The following is a 25,239-nucleotide window of genomic DNA, read 5'->3' as shown; positions in this document are numbered from 1 at the left end:
GTCGAGGGAGGGGAAGCATCCCCTGCCCCCACCCCTAAATCTCAGGGGCTCAGGTGCAATCTGATGGTCCCCAGTCGTTTGCTGTCCAAGCAGAAAAGCGTATTGGTGTGGCCTGCCGGATAAATACCCTCAAACAACAGAAATATGACCCGGCTTCAGGATCATTCATTCATTAAGCCTCACAATCCACTTATGAGACATTATCCTCATTTTACAGGTGGGGAAACTGAGGTACAGAAAGGTTAAGTGACTCACCCAAGGTCACAGAGCGAGGCAGTGGCCAAGAGCCACTAGAATGAAGGAGGCTTATCTCTAACCACTAGACATGCTCCCTGAAACTTTTGATCTCGAACGGCGCCTGCTCGGATTTCATTTACCAGGCAACCCTTGGGCTGGTAATGCTCCGATTTACAGACATTTCTGAGGCAGTATTGGGCCCAAGCAAAGCCAGGAGTTCTGTGGGGCACCCCCAAACTCCATGCTGCTACAGTGAATGGGCTTAGGACATATGAGCAGGTCTACCGGGGTGTATAGCTGCCTGCTATTGAGTGACAGCTCCAGGAGCTGCCTGGTTTGATCGCCAGGGCCCTACAGGGTGTTCTCATGCACACAGCCACAGCTTCTGGCACACTTTCTGTGGGGCGTGGGGAAGAAACAGCTCCCAACGCCAGGCCTTCTACAGCAGGTAGGACCACCAATCGAGGCCCTGATCCTCCACCACGGCAGTTGGAGGCCAAGCATCCCTAGTAAACTCTGCAGGTCATTGGCTGGCCCCGTCTCCCATCCCAATGCCGGCACCAAAAGAGGAGTTGTCTTACTTCCTGGCCCTGGGGCCCTGATCTTCTTGGCCCTAAATTCCTTAAAGTTTAAGGGCTCAGGGATTAAAGGGCCAAGAGATCCCGCTGCATCTGATCCTCCAGACCCTCTGGGAATCGCACGGTGCAGCTGGAAGCCGGACCATTTGCCCCTCCGGCTGCAATGCCAAGTGCCTCACAGCCCATCCCTGTCATCTCTGTCAGCTGATCTTAACCCCACAGAGACGCACGCACCTTCCTTGTATGCTGTGACGTGCACACATCGGCCAGGGCCGCGCCATGGCGCCACCCTTTAGTGCTTGGGTCCTGAGGGGCCGTGCCTGCCGGCTGCTTTGATTCAGACCCTCCCCCAGGTGGAGCTGAAGACTCAGCCGGGGGCGTCCCTCCCTTGGATCCATCCAGTGCTCACTCAGTGCCTCGGCAGGGCACTAGGCGCCTGTGTTGAGGGAGGGGCTGCCTCTTTGGGGAGTGATCCTGACCTCTCGAGGTCACTGAAGCTCCCATGGCAAGTCTACTGCCAATGTGTGTGTGTGGGCGGGGGGAGGGCTTGCTAAAAGCCCAGTGGGGTCAGTGTTAGGTGCCCCAAGCAAGCCCCCATCCCAGATATTCCACCTTTCCCCAGTGAATCCTCTGAGTCGACCCTCCTGCATCTAGTGAGTGCTGCTCAGGATGGGATGGATGAGAGTGGAACCCCTTCTCCCGCACTCCCATCAGTCCCAGGACCCCTATCGCACGTTTCTGTGCTTCCCAAACAGCAGCTTGGTCAAATCCCAGCCCTGGCAGTTTCTTTCCACCTGTCCACATTCGCCCTGTGGTTTCCATTAAATACGCAGCCCTTCATTCCCCGTCCTACACCGTCGGCTGGGGTCGCCATGTGCAGTTCAACAGCGGCCATGCCCCACCCCAGAAGTGGCTACAGCTCTGCAGTACAGTCGGCTGTTGCTCTTGTATGTACTGCAGCAGCACCTAGCTGGGATCAGGGGTGCACGGTGCTGCACGGTGTATACACCTGGGCCTCGTGCAGCACAGATTACACTCCGTACGTGCAAGGGAGAGAAACAGGAGCCTTGAGCAGTAACTTGGCCACGTCGCACCACGGGGGCAAGAAACCAGAGCTCCTGAATCCCAGCCCACTGCACCGCAGCCGGCTCAGTCCCCCTGCTAGTTTGTCAAGCGCTTCGAGAGGCGAGCCCAGTATGGACTATTAACGGCTGGACCACGCCAGCGGGTGGAAGAGCCTTTGAATAGCCGACGCTGTGGCAGAGGTGAAAAAGGCAGCGATTCTACGCTGGTCACGCAGCCGGCTCTGAGCTAATCCATGAACAGTCTTTGAATTGCCGATCGCCGCTCAGCACTTCTAACCCACAGGGGGGGCAATGGTTCCCCAGCCAAAACGGGCGCCCAGGGTCTCCCTGCAGCCCCACCCGCCTCCCCAGCACCTGTTTTCCATGGGAGAGGAAGAGCCCGTAAGAGAAGAACGACACTTCTTGTTTATCATCCTCTCTCTCCTCCCCCACTGTTCTCTCCTGCTCTTTCACCTTCACGTGTCCCTGTCTCCTTCCTCCATGATCAAATTCCATTCTCTTTTTCTTTGCTCCCAAAATAACCAGCAGAGGAGGAGACACCTGGGTCTCAGCAAACATTCCCAGAGGCCGGGGAGGAGAGACATCATTACTCTTGGATCCAGGATGCCCCAGTTCAATCAGGAAGATGAGAGGCGTGGCCTGGGCGTCTATGCAGGTTGTGACATTCTGCATCCACCACCGCATTAGGCTCAGCTCGGACTTTTCCTGGTTTGACAGTCAGGCCCTTGTCTTCTGGGGAGCAACAGCACACTTGTCTTTCCTACCCACAACTCCAGCAGGACCCAGGAAGCAGAGCCAAGGGCCTTGCCTTGTCTGTACAACGGGGAGCCAGCCTGATCTGTACATGCAGATCTAGGCAGCGCTTCCAGTGACTAGATCCAGGAGTCCTGTGGCCCGATTTTCAAAAGAGCAGCATGCCCAGCATCTCCTACTGGTGGGTGCTCATGCAGGTGCCTAAATAGGGATTTAGGGCTGTGAACTTTGGGCATCTAGTTTTCCAGATCCCAGCCCTGAATTCTAGTCTTGGCTCTGCCAGGAGTGATCTTGAGCAAGTCACTGCCCTGCTCTGTGCCTCAGTTTCCCCATCAAAAATTGGGCTAATAATACTTCGCCACCTTTTGTAAAATGCTTTGGGATTCTTGGCTGAAAAGCCCTATCTGAGTGCTTAGTGCTCATTGGATATATTCTTCTTCTTAATAATCAAATCAAATCTGTGAAGCGGGAGTCTTTGCTTTGCCTTTGATGTTCAGTGATTCTTTCTGTTGCCAAAGAAGTCTCCAGAAATGGAGAGGTCTGACATCGCAAATAATCCCCGTGATTCTCAGCGGTCAGGTGCGCCGCGCTCTCTGCTAATCAAGGCCCCTTTAAGGCAGCACAAACTGCGCAGTGAAAAATGGATTTTACCAATCTCGGCTGAAACCCTTTGCGATTCCTTGGGACGGGCGCAAGCCCCGTTTGGATAATCCCCCTGGGTCAGCCGTGCAATCCTTAGCGTAGGCCCAGCTCCCTCCCAGGGTAGGTCTACACTGGGGCTGAACTCAGGTGGCTAGTCTGAGCCGCTGGCCATGCAGAAACGGCCACGTTACCAGTATGCTAGTTTGATCCCTTATAGCTCCTGTCTGTCTACCCAAGATGCTCCCAGCTGCAGTGCAGACATCCCCACGGATGTCCCCTTATAACCATTTAGCATAGGCACCTCTCTCCCTCTCTTTCCCCTGCCATCTATCCATCCATCCCCATATCATCTAATCTACCTAACCCAGTGGTTCTCAACAAGGGGTACGTGCACCCCTGGGGGTACACAGAGGTCTTCCAGGGGGTACATCAACTCATTTCGATATTTGCCTAGTTTTTACAACAGGCTACACAAAAAGCACTGGTGAAAATCAATACACACTAAAATGTCATCCAGACAATGACTTGTTTATACTGCTCGATACACTGAAATGTATGTATATTTATATTCCAATCGATTTATTTCATAATTACACGGTAAAAAGGAGAGAGTCAGCACTTTGTCAGTCATAGGGCGCCGGGACACTTCTGTACTTTTATGTCTGATTTTGTCAGCAAGTCGTTTGAAAGTGAGCTGGAACTTGGGGGAAAACTCGAGACAGGGGTACCGTACTCTGGAATGGTTGAGAACCACTGATCGAACGTCTGATGCCACCCCCCTCACGGTCAGGTCTAGAGACATGAGGTTGTAATGTTCTGGGGGGATTTTAAAGGAGAATCCCAAATATTGGCGACTTCTCACAAGTGCAAAAGTAGCTTCATTGTGGGCTTGTGTCTTGACAGCATCATCCGAAATGTCTCATTCTCTGCTAGGACTTTCCTCCCCTCGCAGCTGGGCTGGGAAGGGCAGAGCTGGCAGTATAGCTGTGTGGTGGGAGCTGTCCGCAGGGCTGCGGTGCTGAAAGTATCAGTGAGAGACCTCGGGATAGCTACTTCCATGGAGGAGACAGGCTCCCCAATCCGGCTGTGTAAGGCCACGGCCTTCTGCGGCCTTCCTTCCTGGGAATTACTTATGGGTTCTCCTGGGACTGAAAGTCCCTGCAGCTCGAATCGTTCTGGGACACACAGTAAAGCTGTGTCAAACAGCCTTGCACAGTGGTTAGAGAAGAGGATCGGGAGCTGGGACACGTGGTGTGAACAGCACCTGTGTTGAAGCTCAGATACACTTGAAATCAGCTCTGGCTGGAGTCTGATCTGTTTGCAAGATCATCGATAGGCCACTCAGGGTCTGTGTCCATCCTGTTCAGGGAAGCTGGATAGGAAATTTGGGGTCTCTCTCTGGGTAGCTGAGATCTTGCTGAGTCTTCCCATCCCCAAGGCCCCCAGCCATGGTCCCATGGGACGCATCGCAGGGCTCAGTCCAGCATGGCCAGTACTCCCTCCTCCTGGTCTCACCACCCCAGAGCTGCCTTGTGGGGCACAGCGAGATCCAGCAATGGGAAGATCAAACCTCGACCTTTTTCTGTTGTTACACTGCAGAGCCTGGAAACCCACACAAAGCTGTTCTGACAAAAGCCATTCGTAAGCCGACTCTGAACAGCACTTGGAAGGGTTCGCTCAGGACTCCTGGGTTCTATCTCCTGTACTTACAGGGTCTCCTTTGCCATGGAATCTGAGCACCTCACAATCTGTGATGCATCTGTCCTCACAACACCCCTGGGAGGCAGGGCAGGGCTGTTATCCCCATTGGACAGATGGGCCCCAAGGCACAGAGACTAAGTGACTTACCCAAGGCCACGCAGCGACTAAGGAAGTGAACCCAAGTCTTCGGCCAATGCCCTAACCACTGGACCCATTCTTCCTCTGTAGGGCCCACCTCTGCTACTGACTCATTGTGTGACTTAGAGCAAGCCACTTAGCCCCGGATTCTGCCAACACTTAATCACATGCTCCACCTGAGCACTGCCATTGAAATCAATGGGACTTACTCACATGAGAAAAGTTAAGCACATGCCTTGGGGTTTGCAGGCCTCTTTGTGTGACAGTTTCTCCACCTGTAAAACAGGGGGAATAATACGGAGCCCTTTCAGTTTGTCGAACTGACCCAAAGTGTTTCATTTTAAGTCAGTTCAACATGAAACTGTATTTCCCTATAGTGCTGCATTGCCTCCTGGGAATTGTAGTTCATGTGCCCTGAAGCCCCCATTCTCCGCTACGGGACTGGCTGTCTGGCTGGACTACATCTCCCAGGAAGCAATACGGTCTCCCCTCTGACTGAGCTGCGTGGTACATCATGGGACCATCTTTTTATTATAGTTTTTTTTATAGCGTCCAGCACAATGGGGCCCTGATCCCTGCTCTGCAATACAGAAATAAAGAATAAAGACATGCTTCAAGGAAGACAAGTGAAAAAATGATAATACAACTGGCCAATTACACAGTACTAAACCTTGGGGTCAAAAGGTATTCTAAAGCCTCTGTCGAATACTAGTTTTTATTTCCTTATTCCATCACGGTGCACCTAAGCAGTCATCTTAACTCTATTGCTTATGCACTGGAGTACGTGATCATGCTAGTGCCAGTCAAGCACTGTCTCTCTCTCTGTATATATATATATATTTACAGAGCTACAGAAAAGAGAGGAGGAAAAAGCGGGCACTTGAAAAAATAATTCATTCCCTAACGGGAGCTCCTCAGCTCTGTTTCCCAGTACAGTCTCTGGGGAAAGCCCCCTCAATCCATCTACACTTCAAACATCCAGTCTCTGATTTGGACACGCTAAAGGTAGGTGCAGTTGGATATGAGCTACTCCTAGAAAATTAGGGGCTGGCAGTCAGAGCATGGGCTAGTGGCGAGGTAATTTCCCCTAGATTGGCAGGAATCACATTTGACCTCCGATTTCAGGATACAGTTATCTCCATATAGGAAATAACCATCATCAAAATACCCGGCTCTTTCAGCTCTATGTCGGCTCCCACGACCATTTCGTCAGTAGATTGCAAAGGCGGTCAGGATCATTATCCCCCATAGAGTCTGATCCATGAACTATTATTATTATTACAATAGGACTCAGAGGCCGCAGTCAGGATTAGATAAATATACTGACACATGAAGACAAGGGAGTTCTCTTCATGTGTCGGTATATTTATGCCTGCATCTGTCATTTTCACTCCATGCACCTGAAGAAGTGGGGTTTTTACCCACGAAAGCTTACGCCCAAAGAAATCTGTTAGTCCAGTGGCACCTTAAAAACACCTTGTTGTTTTTGTGGATACAGACTAACATGGCTACCCTCTGATACTCGACAAAAATCCATGAAATTTGGCCTCCGCAGAACTTTGTGAGAGCGAAATTCTTCTTACCGTGTGTTACTGAGCAAGCGGCCTGACCAGCAGCACATTAAACTCCAGCGATGAAAACAGGATAGATAGATAGATAATGTGAACAGTCTGATTGAAGTCAATGGGTTTTGTCACTGATGATGCAAAGCTTTGTAGAGATGCCAGATGCTTCTAGGCGTTTTTCTAGGTGGATTCCCCCTCCTCCCCGACCCATTCAGATGCCTCCCTGGGAGCCTCAGTCTGATCTCATTGATACTAGTGTAAATCAGAAGTAAACCCACTGAAGCCAATGCAGCTTCACCGGTGGCGTAAAACCAGGGTCAGCGAGATCAGCACCCGGCCCCTTTGTATATTAGTGGGAGCATCTTGTCCCCTGTTTGCTTCCTTGAATTCAAGGGGACAGTGAAGCCTGGGGGTGGTGCATGGCGGAATGGGGGGGAAGTGCTGAGGCAGGGACGTTTCCTGGGGCGAGCTGCTGGGGACCGAGGGGGAACCACTGTGGTTGTGAGGGAGAACAGGATTCGGGAGAGAGAGGAGGAGCATTAATAGAGACGGAAGGCGAGAAAGTGAGAAAAGAAAAAAGAGAAAATGAAAGAGGGGAAAAGAGGCTAGAGGGAGCATAAATGAGCGAAAATAGAAAAGTGAAGGTGAACGAAAGAGAGACCAAGAGACAAAGAACCCACCCCCACCCCAAACACACATGCCTCACTGTAGTCCACTTTCCGAGGCAACGTTTCGATGTACTTAGATTCAGAGACGAGAGGGACGCCCTGTCGCAAAGTGAATACAAATCAGCCGCTCGCAGCCGTGTCCTGCTGCGTGTGTTGCTAATTCCCTGCAGCCACCTGCTTTCCCCGCTATACCAAAGGGATCCGAACGGAACACGGAAAGAGTCTCCACCGGCTCAGATTTACCTCCCAGTGACTCTGAAACTTACCAACCTGCCCAAATCACTCTAATTGGGAAACATCGCTTGGATCCCAACCACCAGGTGTCCTACCTGTCCCCAGACATTTGAATCTGTCGAGGGGACATGGGAATACATCTCCAATGCACAGCTGCAGTGCAGCCATCTGTATTTTGTCATGTTTTACCCAGCGGCCATTGGTGCGGTCAGCCCTCCTGAAAGGCTGTCCAATGTTATTTGTACGAGTATCATCGAATCATTTCACAGACGGATGAAATCACCCTCCCCAGCTATGTGGCTTTCCCAGGTAATCTGTCCTCCAACAGCAGAAATGGGGCGAGCTTTGACTTGAATCCTGATGAAACTCCTGGAGTCAGATCCACTAAGGCCCTGATTCAGCGAAGCACGTGCTTAAGTGTTTTGCTGAATAGGGATGAGATTCCTAAAGCTTCGTGCCCACTGGCATAGATCCTGACTCCGTGGACCCCCGAGGTCCTGCAGAAAGGGCAGGAGATGTTTTATCACCACCTCAGCCCAGATTCCCCCCTTTCACAGGGAGAGGAGGTGTTAAACCAGCGTCTGGGACAAGCGCTCTGGCCTATTCCTTTTGGGGCTGCCCGGTTTAGTGCTGCCTGCTTCACACCTGGGGCCGAAGCCGGCTGGGCCATCGGGCAGGGTTTCCAGCTTGTACGAAACCTGCACAGACCAGCCCTTGGCGTCACCTTCCAGGACTGATAAACCAACAGGGGAACACGGGGGTTGTAAGGCCAGAAGGGATCATTAGCTCACCCAGTCTGATCTCCCGCATGCCACAGAGCATCAGCTAGTTAGGCCCGTACGGAGCCCAAAATCTGCATCAATGCGACTGGGGCTCGGCCATGCTCAGTGCGGTTCAGGGGCAGGGCTCAGGTTCAGACCCGGGGGCGGACCCGTTCTCCCTTTTCATACCCCTCTGGGGCCCAGGCTGGCTCAGAGCTGGACCAGTCTCACTCTTGGAACAGGGCACGAGGCTGAAATCGGGGCTAGCTCAGTTGGGGAGAGGCCTGGCGACTGGGTGCATCTCACCCGGCTCTGCATTGGGCCTAACAATCCTGCCACCCACCGTGAGCCCAGATCCCTTTGTTCTTCCGCCATCTGTTCGCTCCGCTGCTCAGAGACGCTTGTTATTTTTCTGAAACAAACGCTGCCCCCATTATGCTCAGATCACGAGTGAGTGACACCCCCAAACTGCGACTGGTCTAGAGATCCCCCCGACCGGGTTCAGTGCCGCGAGCTAACGGAGCCCTTGAGAACCACACCCTTAGGCATCATCCAGGACTTTTCTTTTGCAAGGGGCGAGGGGGGAGACAAACCTGTTACTAGAGCAGCCCAAAATTTGCACGGCTGGTGAAACTGGCGAGGGAGAGTGATTTGTCCTTGCCTCACATTTATGATGCAGACACAAATGGCTGTTTCACTCTGCCTCGCAAATCTGGTGAATTCTCTCTCTCTCTCTCTCAGACACACACACACACAATTTTTGCCCCCACCTTTTTGGGTCTGTTCAGTGCATGGAACGGCGCGAAACTCAGCAAGGAGGGAATCCACCTGGCCTGGAACTGAAAGGAAACATCACCTGGATCCCTACGGAACCCAGTTTCTGGCTTTGTCCAGCACAGTAACTGGCCTGTAAACAATGCTGGGAAAAGGGGGCGGCTTGGGAAATCTAAGAAACCGAAGGCTTGAACTTTAAACTCCCATCCAGGAGCCCTCATTGAATCAGTGGGAGCAGGATCTGGCCGGAAAGGGGGGGTGGGCCGTTAGTAGGGGTAAATCAGAGGACGCGTCAATGGGTAAATGCAATCCCTCTGCTCTCCTCAGCGCGGGGCCTGCCTCCTAGCAGTGCCAGCTACCCCAAAGGGGGCAGGGAGCAGGCAGGGTGATTGCACGGCCCATCGGACGGCCTAGGGGTGCTCTCCCCGGGGTGGCACAGCTCTGCACCATTCCCAGCACAAGGGTGCCCCTAATCCGCAGAAAGCAGGGCTGTCTCTCCCACAGCCCAGCAAGGCCCTGGCGCAGAGACACTGGTCTTGCTAAGAGACCCTCAGAGCTTGTGGAACATCCCCGGATTTCCCTCTGCAACGGGCTGCCCCTCGCAGTCACTTGACTCCTGATAACTCTGCCTTCCCAGCCTCGTCTGATTACTTAATTACAAGGCTTTGTTCTTATTGCACTGCTATCAGCTGGCAGCCTCTGCAGCCGCAGAGACCGCGGAGGGCAGGCAGCTGTATTTATTGCCTGTCCGTTATCTGAACGCGCTGCGCTCTCAAAATGAAATGCCCTGAAGATCTGTTACGCCACAAGCCCGCCCACAGGATTTCATGCTAACTCATTACAACTCCTCCTTCATTACACACACACACACCCTGCCCCGCTGCATCTGCTCGATTTCTTTATGCTGGGCGCAGAGGGAGCTGGATCTAGGCAGCAGCACCGGTCAAAATTCAGAATTTCCACGTGGGAGAAGGGCAGAAGAGTCCATCAGATCATCTGGTCTGACCTCCTGTATATCACAGGCCACTACGCCCAGCCCGGTTAGGCCTGCATTTCAACCCCATAGCCTATAGTTAGGCTTGGAAAGATTCGACGGTTATCAGGAAATGTCGGTAAATGTGTTTCACCCTACACACACAAACCCAGGACAAAACATTTCCATCCATAATCATCGCAATTTACAAAGTAAAGAGAAATGCGGCTTGAGAAGGTATCCCGCTTTGATTTAAGGATATTTACTTTGTATATTTTGACAGGTGGATGTTAACAATTTACATTTTAATAGTCATAAAGCGTCAGCTTTCGGAATGTTAATATCTACTGCCATTAACACGTCTCTCCGCCCCCAGTGTCTGATCCCCCATAAGTTCCTGCAACTGGGAAATTTTAAAGTGATAAAAATAAAAATAAGTGCTTAAAATAAACATTGATATTATCCGTCTAAATGAAAAAGGTAAATAAAAATCAAGTCTCCATACAGTGAACTAACGTATTAGACAAGAGCCCACCAGAGACTAACCAGTTGTGTGCCACAGGCAGAGAATAGGGGGATGTTTTGACTTTTAAGTATATTAGAAAGAGCCAGACAGATGCCCAGTGCGGTTTCAAAGCCCCGTGGCACCTAACTCCCATTAAAATCTTTGGAAAATAGGGTGTAGGCTCCTAAGTCACTTAGGAGTTTTTGAAAATCTTACAATAAGTGACTTGCATAAAGGACCCTCTGGCCAAGCCCCTAACTGAATCCATATTCCTCACCTCATTGTTCAAAACACTTCAACCGTTTCCTGTGAAATTTGAGCTCCATGTGTACTCATGCAATTGTCAAATCGGCATTTTCCGTTGCAAAGTTTCTGACCAGGAATAGGGTAGGGTGTTTGTGCATTCTGTGCACTGGATGGGGATTCGGGAGATATGGATTCAATTTGGGACTTGGCCAAAGATTCCTCTGTGACCCTGGGCAAATCACTTGGGCGCTCTTGAAAATTTGACCCCAAGTGACTTAGGAGCATAAGTCCCATTTCCAAAAGATTTCAAGTGGAATTAGGTGCCTCAGGGGTTTGAATACCCCATTAAGAGTCTATCTGCATCTTTAGGCACCTAAATACCTTTGAAAATCTGGCCCCCAGGAGGCTAAGTCCCATTGACTTTAAGTGCAACTTCGGCTCATTTTTGAAAATGGCACTTAGGCTCCTCGGTCATTTCAAGGCTTTTGAAAATGTTCTTACTTACTTTTGCATTAGTAAAATGGGGTTAGTAGCATTTCCTTTCTCCCACCCTGCACCCGCCTTGTCTTTTTAGACTGCAGGATTGTTTACGTACAGCACCTAACGCCGTGGGCCCCCAGTCTCAGCTGAGGCCTCTGCTTACTGCTGGAATACAAATAACAACAAGCCAGGGACTAGGATTCAAGAGACATGGAATATGGCCCTGGCCATGCCCTGACTCACTGTGGCACCTTGGCCTGGTCACTTCCCCTCTCTTAGCCTCAGTTATCTTATCAGTAAAATGGGAACAACTCAGATTCTGAAGCCTGACAGGCCCACTGTGATCATCTGGTCTGGCCTCCTGCAAAACACAGGCCTTCGGACTTCCCTGAATTAATTCCCATGTCAAGCCTAAGGCTACGTACCCACTTGGTAATGTGCTTTGAAATCTGATTATGAAATATTGATGCTACTCCGTAGTACCGTGTTCTACTTTGCATAGCGCCTCTGCCCAAAGAAATTTAGACTATTATGTTATTATTTACCACAAACAGTGAGAGAACAGGAGATGGAGATTCAGAGCAGTAAAATAATTCAGATGATATTTCCATATTATTTTTCATACTAGCTGGCTAGATGGGGACATATGGGGATAACCAGGTAGATAGATGGAAGGGGAAACATAGGGATAGCTTGCTAGCTCGAGACACATGGAGACAGATAGATAGATAGATAGATAGATAGATAGATGGGATGTATGGGGATAGATAGATAGATAGATAGATAGATAGATAGATAGATAGATAGATAGATGGGACGTATGGGGATAGATAGATAGATAGATAGATAGATAGATAGATGGGACGTATGGGGAGAGATAGATAGATAGATAGATGGGACGTATGGGGAGAGATAGATAGATAGATAGATAGATGGGACGTATGGGGATAGATAGATAGATAGATGGGACGTATGGGGATAGATAGATAGATAGATAGATAGATAGATAGATAGATAGATAGATAGATAGATGGGACGTATGGGGAGAGATAGATAGATAGATAGATAGATGGGATGTATGGGGATAGATAGATAGATAGATAGATAGATGGGACGTATGGGGAGAGATAGATAGATAGATGGGACGTATGGGGATAGATAGATAGATAGATAGATAGATAGATAGATAGATAGATGGGACGTATGGGGAGAGATAGATAGATAGATAGATAGATAGATGGGATGTATGGGGATAGATAGATAGATAGATGGGACGTATGGGGATAGATAGATAGATAGATGGGACGTATGGGGATAGATAGATAGATAGATAGATAGATAGATAGATAGATAGATAGATAGATAGATAGATGGGACGTATGGGGAGAGATAGATAGATAGATAGATAGATGGGATGTATGGGGATAGATAGATAGATAGATAGATAGATAGATAGATAGATAGATAGATAGATAGATGGGACGTATGGGGATAGATAGATAGATAGATAGATAGATAGATAGATAGATAGATAGATGGGATGTATGGGGATAGATAGATAGATAGATAGATAGATAGATAGATGGGATGTATGGGGATAGATAGATAGATAGATAGATAGATAGATAGATAGATGGGATGTATGGGGATAGATAGATAGATAGATAGATAGATAGATAGATAGATAGATAGATAGATAGATAGGATGTATGGGGATAGATAGATAGATAGATAGATAGATAGATAGATAGATAGATAGATAGATAGATAGATAGATAGATAGATAGATAGATAGATAGATAGATAGATAGATAGATAGATGGGACGTATGGGGAGAGATAGATAGATAGATAGATGCAAATCACTTTAGGAAGTGCTCCCTGATATGAGTAAAGGGGTTGTAATCTGAATGGTATAAAACTACCCTATGCCTTCCCTTCCGGTAATGGCTGAGTACGGAGGCTGCATTATCGGAAGGCAGTTTGGGGGAGCCGTGAGCTGAAAGCGCTCCGGTGGAGTACTTTGGTAGGCGGGATGAGAACCACTCCAACAAGAGCTGAAGGAATTTCTAATGTGGCTTGGGGGAGGGGATTGGGGCCTATCTGTCAAAGACAGGTTGGGGATTTTTCCAGAGCGGGTTTGAGGAAACGGAGGAGAAAACTGCAAGGTTCTGGCCAAAGGACATTGTGTGGGCACCAGAGCTGATGGGGCATTTCGGTGTATTTCAGCCAGATGTTGGCGTTTGTGATCCAGGAGAAGTTCTGCTGAACGTGTGTCCCAGAGCAGTTATGGGGCTAGCACTGTCCGTTGTAAGAGCACAGATACTCCGGCACTGGACTGGCAGTGTCAGACGAGATTATGCCTATATCTGGTTACGGGGCAGCACTTATCCACTCAGCGGGCAGCCAGAGCCAGCTAGGAAGCCCCTTCCTGCAGGATCAATGTGATAACCATTAGTTGGCAAATCTGCGCCGTTGTTTATTTTAATGCTGGCAGGGTAGCGCTGCGCGCAGGAGCTCATGGGCATGAACACAGCACTGCTTTGATTGCCCCAGATGCCACAGTGGACAACTCTGGCTAACGGAGGTGTTGGATAATTGAGCGAAGGTTCAATGCAATTCACAGACGTGGGCAGGCGTGACCCTGTTTCAGATAAGAGGGAATCAGGGTTAAATTAGGCTCAGATAACTGAGGCTGTGCGGGGCTGGTTTAGGTTTATATATAAAGGATCAAGGAGACGTCTGTTCTTCTGTGAAACTCTGTTCATTTTGTTACCACATCTTCCCATTCACCCCTTCCCCATGTGTCTGATCATATACTTCATCCTGCGGGCAGGGGGTGGGATTAGATGACCTCTTGAGGTCCCTTCCAGCCCAACATTTCTGACCCCTTGCCAGCAAGCTTTCCTGGGCAAGGACTGTCTTCTGTGCTATTTGTCCATGCAGCACCCAGCACAGCGGGGCCTCATCCTTGACTGGGGATCACAGGTGTAACCGCCGTCACCGCGGCCTGAAATTCTCCAGCTGCTATTCTGCAGTGGGTCAGAACAGATGATCAGAACGGTCCCTTCTGGCCTTGAAATCTCTGGCTCTAGGGAGCAGAGGGGAATCCCGCAGTGTTTGATGGGATGAGGGGCAGCGTCAGTTAGAATAGCCAGGGGTTGCTCTAAGTTGCACTCGTCTCCCAAGAGCTGCCTCTGGGACTCTGGCAATACCCCTCTCACACTAGCTCACCCGATGTGCCAAAGTTTACAATGGCAGCTGGCAACGTAGGGGCGCTTCTGGTTGGCATAGGCAGTGCCTCCACCGGGGGGGATTCTGCCTGGGGCTTTAGCAGTGGAGGGGAGAATTTCTCCCTAGAGCGGGTCAGGAATTTTCAGACTAAACATATTTTCGCTGGGGGATGCCGATTAGTTGAAACTGTTCATGGAAAAGGATCAGTTTTGACAAATAGACTCCTAGACTTTAAGGTCAGAAGGGACCATCATGATGATCTACTCTGACCCTCCTGCACATCGCAGGCCACAGATCCTCACCCACCCACTCCTGTGATAGACCCCGAACCTCTGGCTGGGTTACTGAATCCTCAAAGCATGGTTTAAACACTTCAAATTACAGAGCACTCACTATTTACACTAGTTTAAATCAGCAAGTGACCCGTGCCCCATGCTGCAGAGGAAGGTGAAAAAACTCCAGGGCCTCTGCCAATCTGACCTGGGGGAAAATTCCTTCCCAATCCCAAATACGGTGATCAGTTAGACCCTGAGCATGTGGGCGAGACCCACCAGCCAGACACCTGGGGAAGAATTCTCTGTCGTAACTCAAAGCCCTCCCCATCTAGTGTCCCGTCACCAGCCATTGGAGATACTTGCTGCCAGCAGTCACACACTGCCTACAATGGGATGTAGCTGGTCTCATACCGTCCCCTCCATAAACGTATCAATTCAAAAATGTTTTTTTAAAAAGGAAACGTTCAGAAATGGTTGAAACATTTTGACCTTTTTTTAAACAAAAAGTTTCATTTTTTGGTCGGACACAACTTTTTAGTTTGCAATTAAATACTTTTTGAAAAGTTTAAAAAACCTCATGAAGGTTCGAAATCAGAACAAAACATTTTGACATTATCAAGACCAAATGATTTGACTGAACCGATGCAGAGTTTCTTTCAGGGCACCAGTGCCGGAAAAATGTTGAGATTTTGATGTTTCATCGTGATTCAGGATGGGGAAATATTTCAAAATCTCAAAAACTCTCGTGGGATGGAACAACCATTTCCCAGCCAGTTCTGCTGCTCCATTGCTTTTAGAAATGCACCTCCGATCCAATCCCTGTCCATTCATGCCTTTCCCCCCCGACCCCATCCCCTTCCGCCCAGGCACTGCACCTTTTCTGACTCCCAGGGGCATTTCCAATTCAATTCGTTCCACCGGAACTCAAATCCAGTGTCACTGAGAACCCTCGCTGCAGCCCTGGAAAGCGGCGGTCAGGGATGCCCTAGGCTGAAGCCATATTTCTCTCCAGCCTCGGGAGAGGACAGCAGAGCCATTCCTTATTCAAAACTTCAGATAATCTACTCGAATGAAAAAACAGATCGATAGGAGAGTAAATCTGCTCAAAGGGGATATTTACTGCTGAGGCACTGCCTGGATTTGAGATGCAGCAAGGCCGTGATGGGGGCAAAACAGTGTTAAGTGAGATGTACAGAAGAGCGCAGCTCCCTGGCGCAACGCAGCACAGGGTCATGAGACACTGGGGGGACGGGTGTCCCGGTGAGGAATGAAGTGTTGACAGGTTATCATCATTCCTCACCTTATAGTACCAACTCAATACCCCTAAACAAGCGCAGCTCCCTGCAGCGCTAGGTGCTGTACGTATACATTGAAACACTCCCTGCCCCAACGAATTTACACTCTCAATTAACACAGGGAAGATTATTACCCCTTTTTACAGACGGGAACTGCGAGACTAAGCAACATGCCTGAGGACACACAAGGAGTTCGTGAACTGCAATGACCCTACATCTCCAGAGGCCCAGCCTCGCTCTTCGACCACAAGCCCAGCTTTCTCCATTCCTGCTACGGGCTGAGTTCTGATCAGTGTTTTACAAGGGACAGGGCGGACAGACCTCTCCAGAGACCTGCGGTGAAATCCGGGCCCCACTGATGTCAGGGGCTAAATTTCACTTGACTTCGGTGCAGCCGAAGAACCACCCTAGTAAGATACAACAACACACCCACCCTACGACCGCCCAGGCCCAGGCTCACCTCTCAGAGGGCACGGCCCATCGGCCGCTGCACGGCTCCGGTCCTAGCCAGCTCAGTTCGCGACCTTCTTGCCCGCAGCAAACTTTTCCTCTGGAAGCCTGACCGGTCCAGCACTGCTGGCTTCAATGCCTGGGAGAAAGGCAGAGAGGAGATCCCTGTTAATCCCAAAGCGGCTGGAATTCTCCTTTTCCCCCACTCATCACCCTCCGACTGCCCGTTCTCCATGTCAGCGGCCAGCCCTTCCTCCAGTGCAGCCGCCTGCCAATGATTAGAAGGTAGAAGCGAGGCCCGTGTGCTGCTCAGGGATCACTCCGTGCTGAAGGCACTTGCCAGAGATCTGCTTTATTCTGCGTCCACTTACAACCAGCTGTGCCTAACAACCAGAGCCTCAAGGCATCTCGTCCAGCCTCTCTGGCTGGGAAGCTCAGCCCTTAAAGGTCCAGTCCCCCATAGCACAGCCTGGAAGCCAACATCCCATTTCAGCTTCTGGAAGGAAAGGCCATGAGATAGTAATATAGATCGTCATCCCATTGCTGCCCAGTTACAGGCAATCCTCATCTTCCAGACTGGGGGTCAGATCTTCCCCTCTCCTTCCACCCAGCCCCAGCGGAGGAGAACTTTCTTAGTTGTCAGTTTCACAGTGGGTTAAACGTGTTTTGAATCCCAAGCAGCAGCATTAATCACAGCAGGTGATTTCCACCCCAGCTATAATAATGTTGGATGCCTTGTTCATTAGCCCAGCCTTGTCTTCCTGCCAGGTGTCTGTGTTGCAAACGGGGCCTTCCTGAACCAAGATCGGCTGTTTCTCCTCCAAATCCACCAACTTTTTTTTAAAATTTATCATCTGAAAATCGCATGGATTAATTTTTAGTGTGGGAGGCCAAAGTTCTACCACACGCAGGGGTGTCCGTGTGTCACGGGAAATGGATCCATTGAGAAGTCCAAACAAGCCTCAGAGTCTGTGTATCATAGCCCAGGGGTAGCCGTTAAACTACAGGTTCTGTTTGCACCTCTGGTCTGTTTATTTTGGGCTAGCTTGGGACCCATTTGGTCACGTTGCTGAATACTCACGTAAGCAGTCCCCCTAGAAACACTGCCAACCCCAAGTATCCGATAAATCATGAGCCAAGCCCCCCAAAATCATGAAACTGACTTAAAAATCATGAGAATTAAAAAAAAACCCTGACAAATAATGGCTTTCTTTTATGTTTCTTTAGATATTCCTGCACCCCACATCCCATTACACCCTCATTCACAACCATGCAAAGTGGAGGCCAAATTCTGCCATCTGATCCGGTAGAGTTTTACATCCACATTGTTCTCACATGGCACTGGTGTCAACGACCACCTAAAATGGAGAGTCCTGGCTTTGTCCCTGATTCACAGGGTGACCTTGGCTATGTGGTGAAATCTGCCTGTGCCTCAGTTTCCTCCTCTGTAAAATGGAGATAACGTGTCCTGGCCTGATTCACGGGGGTTAGTGAGCAGTTTGGTGGCCTGCAAAGTGCCTAGAGATCTTGCTGTGGCTGGTGTTAGTAAGCCAGGCTAGCGCCGGCATAAGGGAAGGTGCCTGCTTCTTTTCATATTGACATTCCCGTCAGAGAAAAGCCAGTAACAAAAACCCAGTCCGCTGGGAAGCCGCTCAAGGGTTAGCTGGTGAATCCGTTGCTCCCACTGGTATGGAGGGTTTTTAATCAAGAGACTGGCAATCTTTGGGGCTTTTCTTAAAGCCCCAGCCCCTAGAGTCAGGGGATTACATGAGACTCTCGGGTGTCAGTAATAAAAAGTTTTTTAGCCCTCATGGTTGAAGGGAAAAGCTTGAAACCGTGACCATTTTCAGGTCATGGTTTTTATGTGTCTAAAGCAGGGGTTCTCAAACTGGGGGTTGGGACCCCTCAGGGGGACATGAGGTTATTACATGAGGGGTCGCAAGCTGTCAGCCTCCACCCCAAACCCCACTTCGACTCCTCACCACTGGCCCATCTCCCGAGGAGCTCTGCAAGCATCCCTCTCCCTCCCCGCCCTTTGCACGTCCTTGCACAGAAAGTCCAAGGGCAACAGAGCCAGCAAAGCTGCCTACACGCAGACTGCAGACCTGGCCTAGACCCAATGGCTGGGGCACTTGCCTGTGCTCTGGACGGCATCTCTAATTTCGTCCGTCTTGGCTAATCTAGCCTGAGGGGAACGCGCAGTCAAACGACTGTGCTCCTCCCAGCTCAGCAATGCAGCCGGGGCTGGTTTAGCGCCAGTCAAATCATGTAACGCAGTGACAGGGCGACTTGCCCAGGCCGTGCGCTCCTATGGGACCGGGGTGGCTTTCAACCTTCCAGCGACACCAGACATCCAGACACGGCGGCAGGCGTTGGAGCAACTGGCGGGTGTAAGCAAGAGAGATGGTCTAAACGCCTTGGGAACCTGCCGGGAGAAGAGATGGCCGGGGCCGGGGAGGGCCTGGCATTGCTCGGCTCCCGGAGCTGTCCCGGACAGGTGCCACCTTACACACTGCAGCACGAGCTGGGGGGCTGGTGGATCCCTGCCTCGTAGCAGGGAGGATGGAGATCGCTCAGGGCTGCGCTGGTGGGTCATTCCTGCAATTGAATGGGGCTTTCACCAGGGCCTCACTTTCTCTGATCAACATGGTTGTGGGCCCAGACACCAGGCTTCTAGCTGGACAGGCTGGGATCCAAATACGGCCCTAGATGGCCGGAGGGGACAGGAGATTGGTGGCTTGTGCTTCGTTCCCTCTTTGTGCAGAGCATGAGAGCTGGCAGCCTATGCTCGAGTGGAGCTGTGCTAGTGGGGGATCGAGGGGCGTTGGCAGAACTAGGTGTATGTGCAGAGGCCAGGAATGGGCTAGCAGGGGCTGTGGGTTGGGCTGGGACTGAGGGGTCATGGCAGAGCCCAAGTCTGAAAGAGCAGCGGATGGGGGAGCCGGCGGCCAGGAATGGGTTGAGGAGTGGACACTGCACTGTACCAATTTCCAGCCTCACTCTCATTAGCATGTATAGTTTTAAGCCCCAGATCCTTCCTATAACTGCCCGGTTTTTAAAATAAAGACACCACGTCTCTGTACGTAAGAGGCCAGTCGCGCATTAAATCACTGGGAAATCGCACCTCCTTACCCAGTCTCCTTAAAAACCCACGCCAGAGGGAGCGTGGAAAACCAGTTCCAGGAAGTCACGAGCCCAAATCCCGTTAGCAAAGCAGCGTGGCAGCTAATTCCAAACACAGACCCGCCCTCCTTTCAACAGAAAGCCGGCCACAGCTTAGGAGAGCAGCCGAGTGAACCAAATTGTGCTGATTAACATTTAGGGCAGCCAGTCCTAAAGCCAGTTCAGATGTTCATCAACATCTGGCTCGCACGGCGCCTACAGAACGCAACCGTCACTCGGCTGGAAGGCAAGGGAGACGTCGGGACATGATGTGACACACACACACACACACACACACACACACACACTTATGCCTTTAATAGAGGGTTTGATTTGATGCTTGCCGGGGTTTGCCTAGGTCTCTGAGGGTACGTCTACACTGCAATTAAACAGCCGTGGTTGGCCCATATCAGCTGACTTGGACTCACGGGGTTATGGGGCTCTAATATTGCTGTGTAGACCCTCGGGCTCAGGTTGGAGCTTGAGCCCTGGGATCCGATGTGGGGTGCCAGAGCCGGACTCCAGCCTGAGCCTGAATGTCTACACTGCAATTAAACAGCCCCCTAGCCTGAGTCAGCTGACACGGGCCAGCCTCAGGTTACCGGCAGTGTAAGCCCAGGGTTGGTAGAAGGCGAGTTAGCAGACCCTGGGTTTGTTAACATAAGGCTTGAGCGTCTACACTCAGTTAGGGATTGTTGAGCCCTGGGTCCCAGCCTGGGGCTCCAGCGTCTACATTGCATTATGCGGGCCCAAGTCCAGCCACTCGTCTCCCAGACTTCTCAGCGCTCTCCCAAAAGGTGGCCGCTGTAGCCCTTTGTTCATGGAGCAGTTTGGGAAAACTTGACTGTCCGGAGGACAAAGGAAGTCGGCCTGTGGGATACTTTGGGAGGACTCCAATGCGGCTATGTCTACACTGCAGAGCAATAGAGCTTGAACCCTGGGTCCCAGCTTGATTCAGGCTCATACCCTCCACCCCCCGTGGGGTCCTGGGACCGAGTCCTGGGTTAGTGCAATTTGTGTGTAGACGTAAGGGGGTTAGGCTTGAGCCCGAGTTCGAACCCTGGGCTTACGCTGCAGTGTGGACATACCATAAGGGCTATAACCCTCAGACAGGCCAGATCCTCAGTGGTGTAAGTCCACATAGCTCCTATGACTTCAGTGGAGATGATTATTTCAATGGAGCTATGTCGATTCACGGTGCCAGAGGCTCCGGCCCTTTGCACTCTCCCTTGCTGTCCAGGCGCTAGAGGTGACAGGCGGGAGAGCGGCTATTCTTAACCGATGGGAGGTTTTTCCTACCGGCAATGAACCTGAGTGTTTTACACTGGTTGGACCTGGGCAGACACAGCTCATGTTTCCCACCCCCAGCAGCAAACAAGGCCACCGCATCTCAGCCCTGATGTGCAGCCACCTCGCCCGCTCCCCTCCCGCTGCAGGGGTCGCTGGGCGGAGGTCCATGGGCGGAGGTCTGTGGGCCATGCTATGCAGGAAGGCAGCCTAAATCATCATAATGGTCCTTCCTGGCCTTCACATCTATCAATCTACAAACTGCCCAGCGGGAACGGGACTGAAATAACCAGCTCGCGCCCCCTGGGCCATCCAATAACCAGGCTGGTGGGTGGGGGCCAAACCCCCCCAGTGTAAGTTTGGTGACATCCAGGGATCACCCCAGGGATGGACTTGCCTCTTGATGTCAAGTAGCAGCGTCGAGAGCCAGTGGGGTTCAGTGGATAAACCACTCAACATGGAGAGCTGGGGTCTGGTCCTGCCTCTGCCACTGAACTGCCGGGCGACCTCGGGCTGAGTCACAGCTACAGCTGGTTGAAAATTTTCCAGTGAAGCAGCTTTGGGCCAGGGCACGCCCGTTCCATGGGAACCCAGCGACACTGCCAACATTTCTGTGGGAAATAATCTAAACGCTGTGGATTGACTTTATAACAAAATTGGAAATGATAAAATCATAAGAAAATATTTTTGGACTGTTTCATTCCACAAAATATTTCAAGATTTTGACTTTTCTTCCCAATTCAGGATGAAACAAATTTTGAAATCGCCCTTTTCCCACAGGACAGAAATTCCAGTTTCTACCATTTCTAGTCACTGCCACTCGGTTTTCTCTCCCAGGGGCGGCTCTATGTATTTTGCCGCCCCAAGCACGGTGGTAAGGCGGCTTCCGGCGACACGCCTGCGGGAGGTCCGCCAGTAATGCGGATTTGATGGCTTGCCTGCAGGACGTCCGCCGGTAATGCGGATTTGATGGCTTGCCTGCAGGACGTCCGCCAGTAATGCGGATTCGGCAGCATGCCTGCGGGAGGTCCGCTGGTAATGCGGATTCGGCGGCATGCCGGCGGGAGGTCCGCCAGTAATGCGGATTTGATGGCTTGCCTGCAGGACGTCCGCCAGTAATGCGGATTCGGCAGCATGCCTGCGGGAGGTCCGCTGGTAATGCGGATTCGGCGGCATGCCAGCGGGAGGTCCGCTGGTAATGCGGATTCGGCGGCATGCCTGCGGGAGGTCCGCCGGTAATGCGGATTTGGCGGCTTGTCTGCAGGACGTCCGTTGGTAATGCGGATTCGGCGGCAGGCCAGCGGGAGGTCCGCCGGTAATGCGGATTCGGCAGCATGCCTGCGGGAGGTCCGCTGGTAATGCGGATTCGGCAGCATGCCTGCGGGAGGTCCGCTGGTAATGCGGATTCGGCGGCATGCCAGCGGGAGGTCCGCTGGTAATGCGGATTCGGCGGCATGCCTGCGGGAGGTCCGCCGGTAATGCGGATTTGGCGGCTTGTCTGCAGGACGTCCGTTGGTAATGCGGATTCGGCGGCAGGCCAGCGGGAGGTCCGCCGGTAATGCGGATTCGGCAGCATGCCTGCGGGAGGTCCGCCGGTAATGCGGATTCGGCAGCATGCCTGCGGGAGGTCCGCCGGTAATGCGGATTCGGCGGCAGGCCAGCGGGAGGTCCGCCGGTAATGCGGATTTGGTGGCTTGTCTGCAGGACGTCCGTTGGTAATGCGGATTCGGCGGCAGGCCAGCGGGAGGTCCGCCGGTAATGCGGATTCGGCAGCATGCCTGCGGGAGGTCCGCCGGTAATGCGGATTCGGCAGCATGCCTGCGGGAGGTCCGCCGGTAATGCGGATTCGGCGGCAGGCCAGCGGGAGGTCCGCCGGTAATGCGGATTCGGCAGCATGCCTGCGGGAGGTCCGCCGGTAATGCGGATTCGGCGGCATGCCAGCGGGAGGTCCGCCGGTAATGCGGATTCGGCAGCATGCCTGCGGGAGGTCCGCCGGTAATGCGGACTCGGCGGCATGCCGGCGGGAGGTCCGCTGGTAATGCGGATTAGGCGGCTTGTCTGCAGGACGTCCGTTGGTAATGCGGATTCGGCGGCATGCCAGCGGGAGGTCCGCCGGTAATGCGGATTCGGCGGCATGCCAGCGGGAGGTCCGCCGGTAATGCGGATTCGGCGGCAGGCCAGCGGGAGGTCCGCCGGTAATGCGGATTCGGCGGCATGCCAGCGGGAGGTCCGCCGGTAATGCGGATTCGGCAGCATGCCAGCGGGAGGTCCGCCGGTAATGCGGATTCGGCGGCAGGCCAGCGGGAGGTCCGCCGGTAATGCAGATTCGGCAGCATGCCAGCGGGAGGTCCGCCGGTAATGCGGATTCGGCGGCAGGCCAGCGGGAGGTCCGCCGATAATGCGGATTCAGCAGCATGCCTGCGGGAGGTCCGCCGGTCCCGCGCCTTCAGCGTAACCGCTGCCGAATTACCACTGAAGCTGCGGGACCAGCAGACCTCCTGCAGGCATGCCGCTGATGGCAGCCTGACTGCTGCCCTCATGGCAACCGGCAGGCCGCCCCCCGCCCCACAGCTTGCAGCCCCAGGCACGTGCTTGGTGCGCTGGTGCCTGGAGCCGTCCCTGTTCCCTCCAGCCGTTCATTTGCATAGACTGTACGCTCTTCGGGACAGGGGCTGTCTCTTACTCTGTGTTTATGCAGCACCTCACACAGTGGGGGCTCTAATTTCACTTGGGTCTTCTAGGCACTACTGCAATGTCATTTACCAATGGTTTCTTTTGCCGCCAGAGCCCTGCATTTGGGCTGTGGGAGGGGCAGCGTCACCGACGTCGTTCTGTGCCGGTATTTCTGTGTTTCCTTCTTCTCTTGTTTGAAAGGCTCTGTTGGATTTTTATAGGCAGTTTAGGACAATAGGGGAAAACATACCCAGACATGAGTAATAATAATAATAGGTAATAACAGCAACCATTGCACTGAAGGTTTAGGTGCAGACATGAAAACAATGGAACATAAAACCACCGTGAATGCAATGCTGCTATAAATAGCCAGGGAGCAGCTACACAGAAAACTGAATGGTCGCAATCCCCGCAGCGACAATCACGGCAGAATGCAGCCATAAACGGCGCGGGCTCAGAATGAGCCCCCTATCCCTAGGGGAATGGCTTACAGAGCGGGCATTGAACCACCAGGCAGCACGCAATACATTTGGCCATGGGTTCAGCTCCCCCAAAATACAGGGCTATGGCTGGTCTCTAAAGATCAAGGGGGATTTTGGGATCAAACATTTTTTATTCAGCTCATCAGAACTGAAACTTTTCACAGCCATGTATCAATTTGCTCTAGGAATTATTTGGGGGGCAGTTCTCTGGCCTGTGCTCTATAGGGGATCAGACGAGATGATCCCAATGGCCCCTTTTGGCCTTGCAATCTACGAATCTAGGACACCTGTTGCCAGGAGGGTCTGTCAGGACCAGGAATTTATGATCAAACCCAGAGGGCAAGCCCCCTCCCAGAGCCAATCAGCTTGGATGTGGGAGACCTAGGTTCAAGTCCCTGCTACCCCTGAGCTGGAGCAGCATAACTTGAAGCTGGGCCTGCAGGTCATGTGGGAGAGCCCCAGCCAAGCAGCAATTGGCTACCACTGGGTTGGGCTGCCTCCTGCTGGAGCTGTTCCAATAATTAAATATTCACTGAGCCAGAGCCTGGTGGTTGGGGCACTCACCAGGGACATGGGAGAACCAGCTCTGAATCAGGCCTGCCATGGGAGTTCTGGGCACTCTCTCTCTCTCATTTTTTGGTGAAAAATGTTGCAGAGTCTTGGTTTTTGCCCTGATGTGGCAAAAAACCAAAGGCCAAAACCGCCCCATTTTTCACAAATCACCATTCTTGTTTCCTAGAGAGCTGGGCGATACCCAGGCCCAGGGTGGGAGAGGTATCATCTCTTCAGGATCAGTCAGGCTTTTTCCATCCCAGAGGAGAGCAGAGAAGTATTACTCAGCTGATCCCCACCACTGCAGTCACTCAAGCAATGCCAGCTCTTACAGCCATGGTCTGGGGGAGAAAGCACGTGACCGGGGCTCAGGAGATCTAAGGCACCATAGGATCTGAAAACTTCACACTCTTGAATGTATTTATCTTCACAGCCCTGCTGGGAGGCAGAGCAGAGCTGTTATCTCCATTGTACACGTGGAGGAAAATGA

General features: G+C 51.8%; 1 protein-coding gene across 1 annotated transcript in view; it reads right to left on the bottom strand.

Annotated features, from left to right (window-relative positions):
• The window catches only part of SRRM3 (serine/arginine repetitive matrix 3), a 166,658-nt gene that overhangs the window by 84,376 nt on the left and 57,043 nt on the right, over positions 1 to 25,239 (bottom strand). Inside the window, exon 2 of the mRNA XM_044993365.1 lies at positions 16,604 to 16,732. The gene's annotated coding sequence lies outside the window, so the exon portion shown is untranslated. The remainder of the gene's footprint in view (positions 1 to 16,603; positions 16,733 to 25,239) is intronic.

Source organism: Mauremys mutica, chromosome 19 (genome assembly GCF_020497125.1).
Source record: "Mauremys mutica isolate MM-2020 ecotype Southern chromosome 19, ASM2049712v1, whole genome shotgun sequence".
NCBI lineage: Eukaryota > Metazoa > Chordata > Testudines > Geoemydidae > Mauremys > Mauremys mutica.
This window is presented reverse-complemented; position numbering and strand designations above follow the sequence as displayed.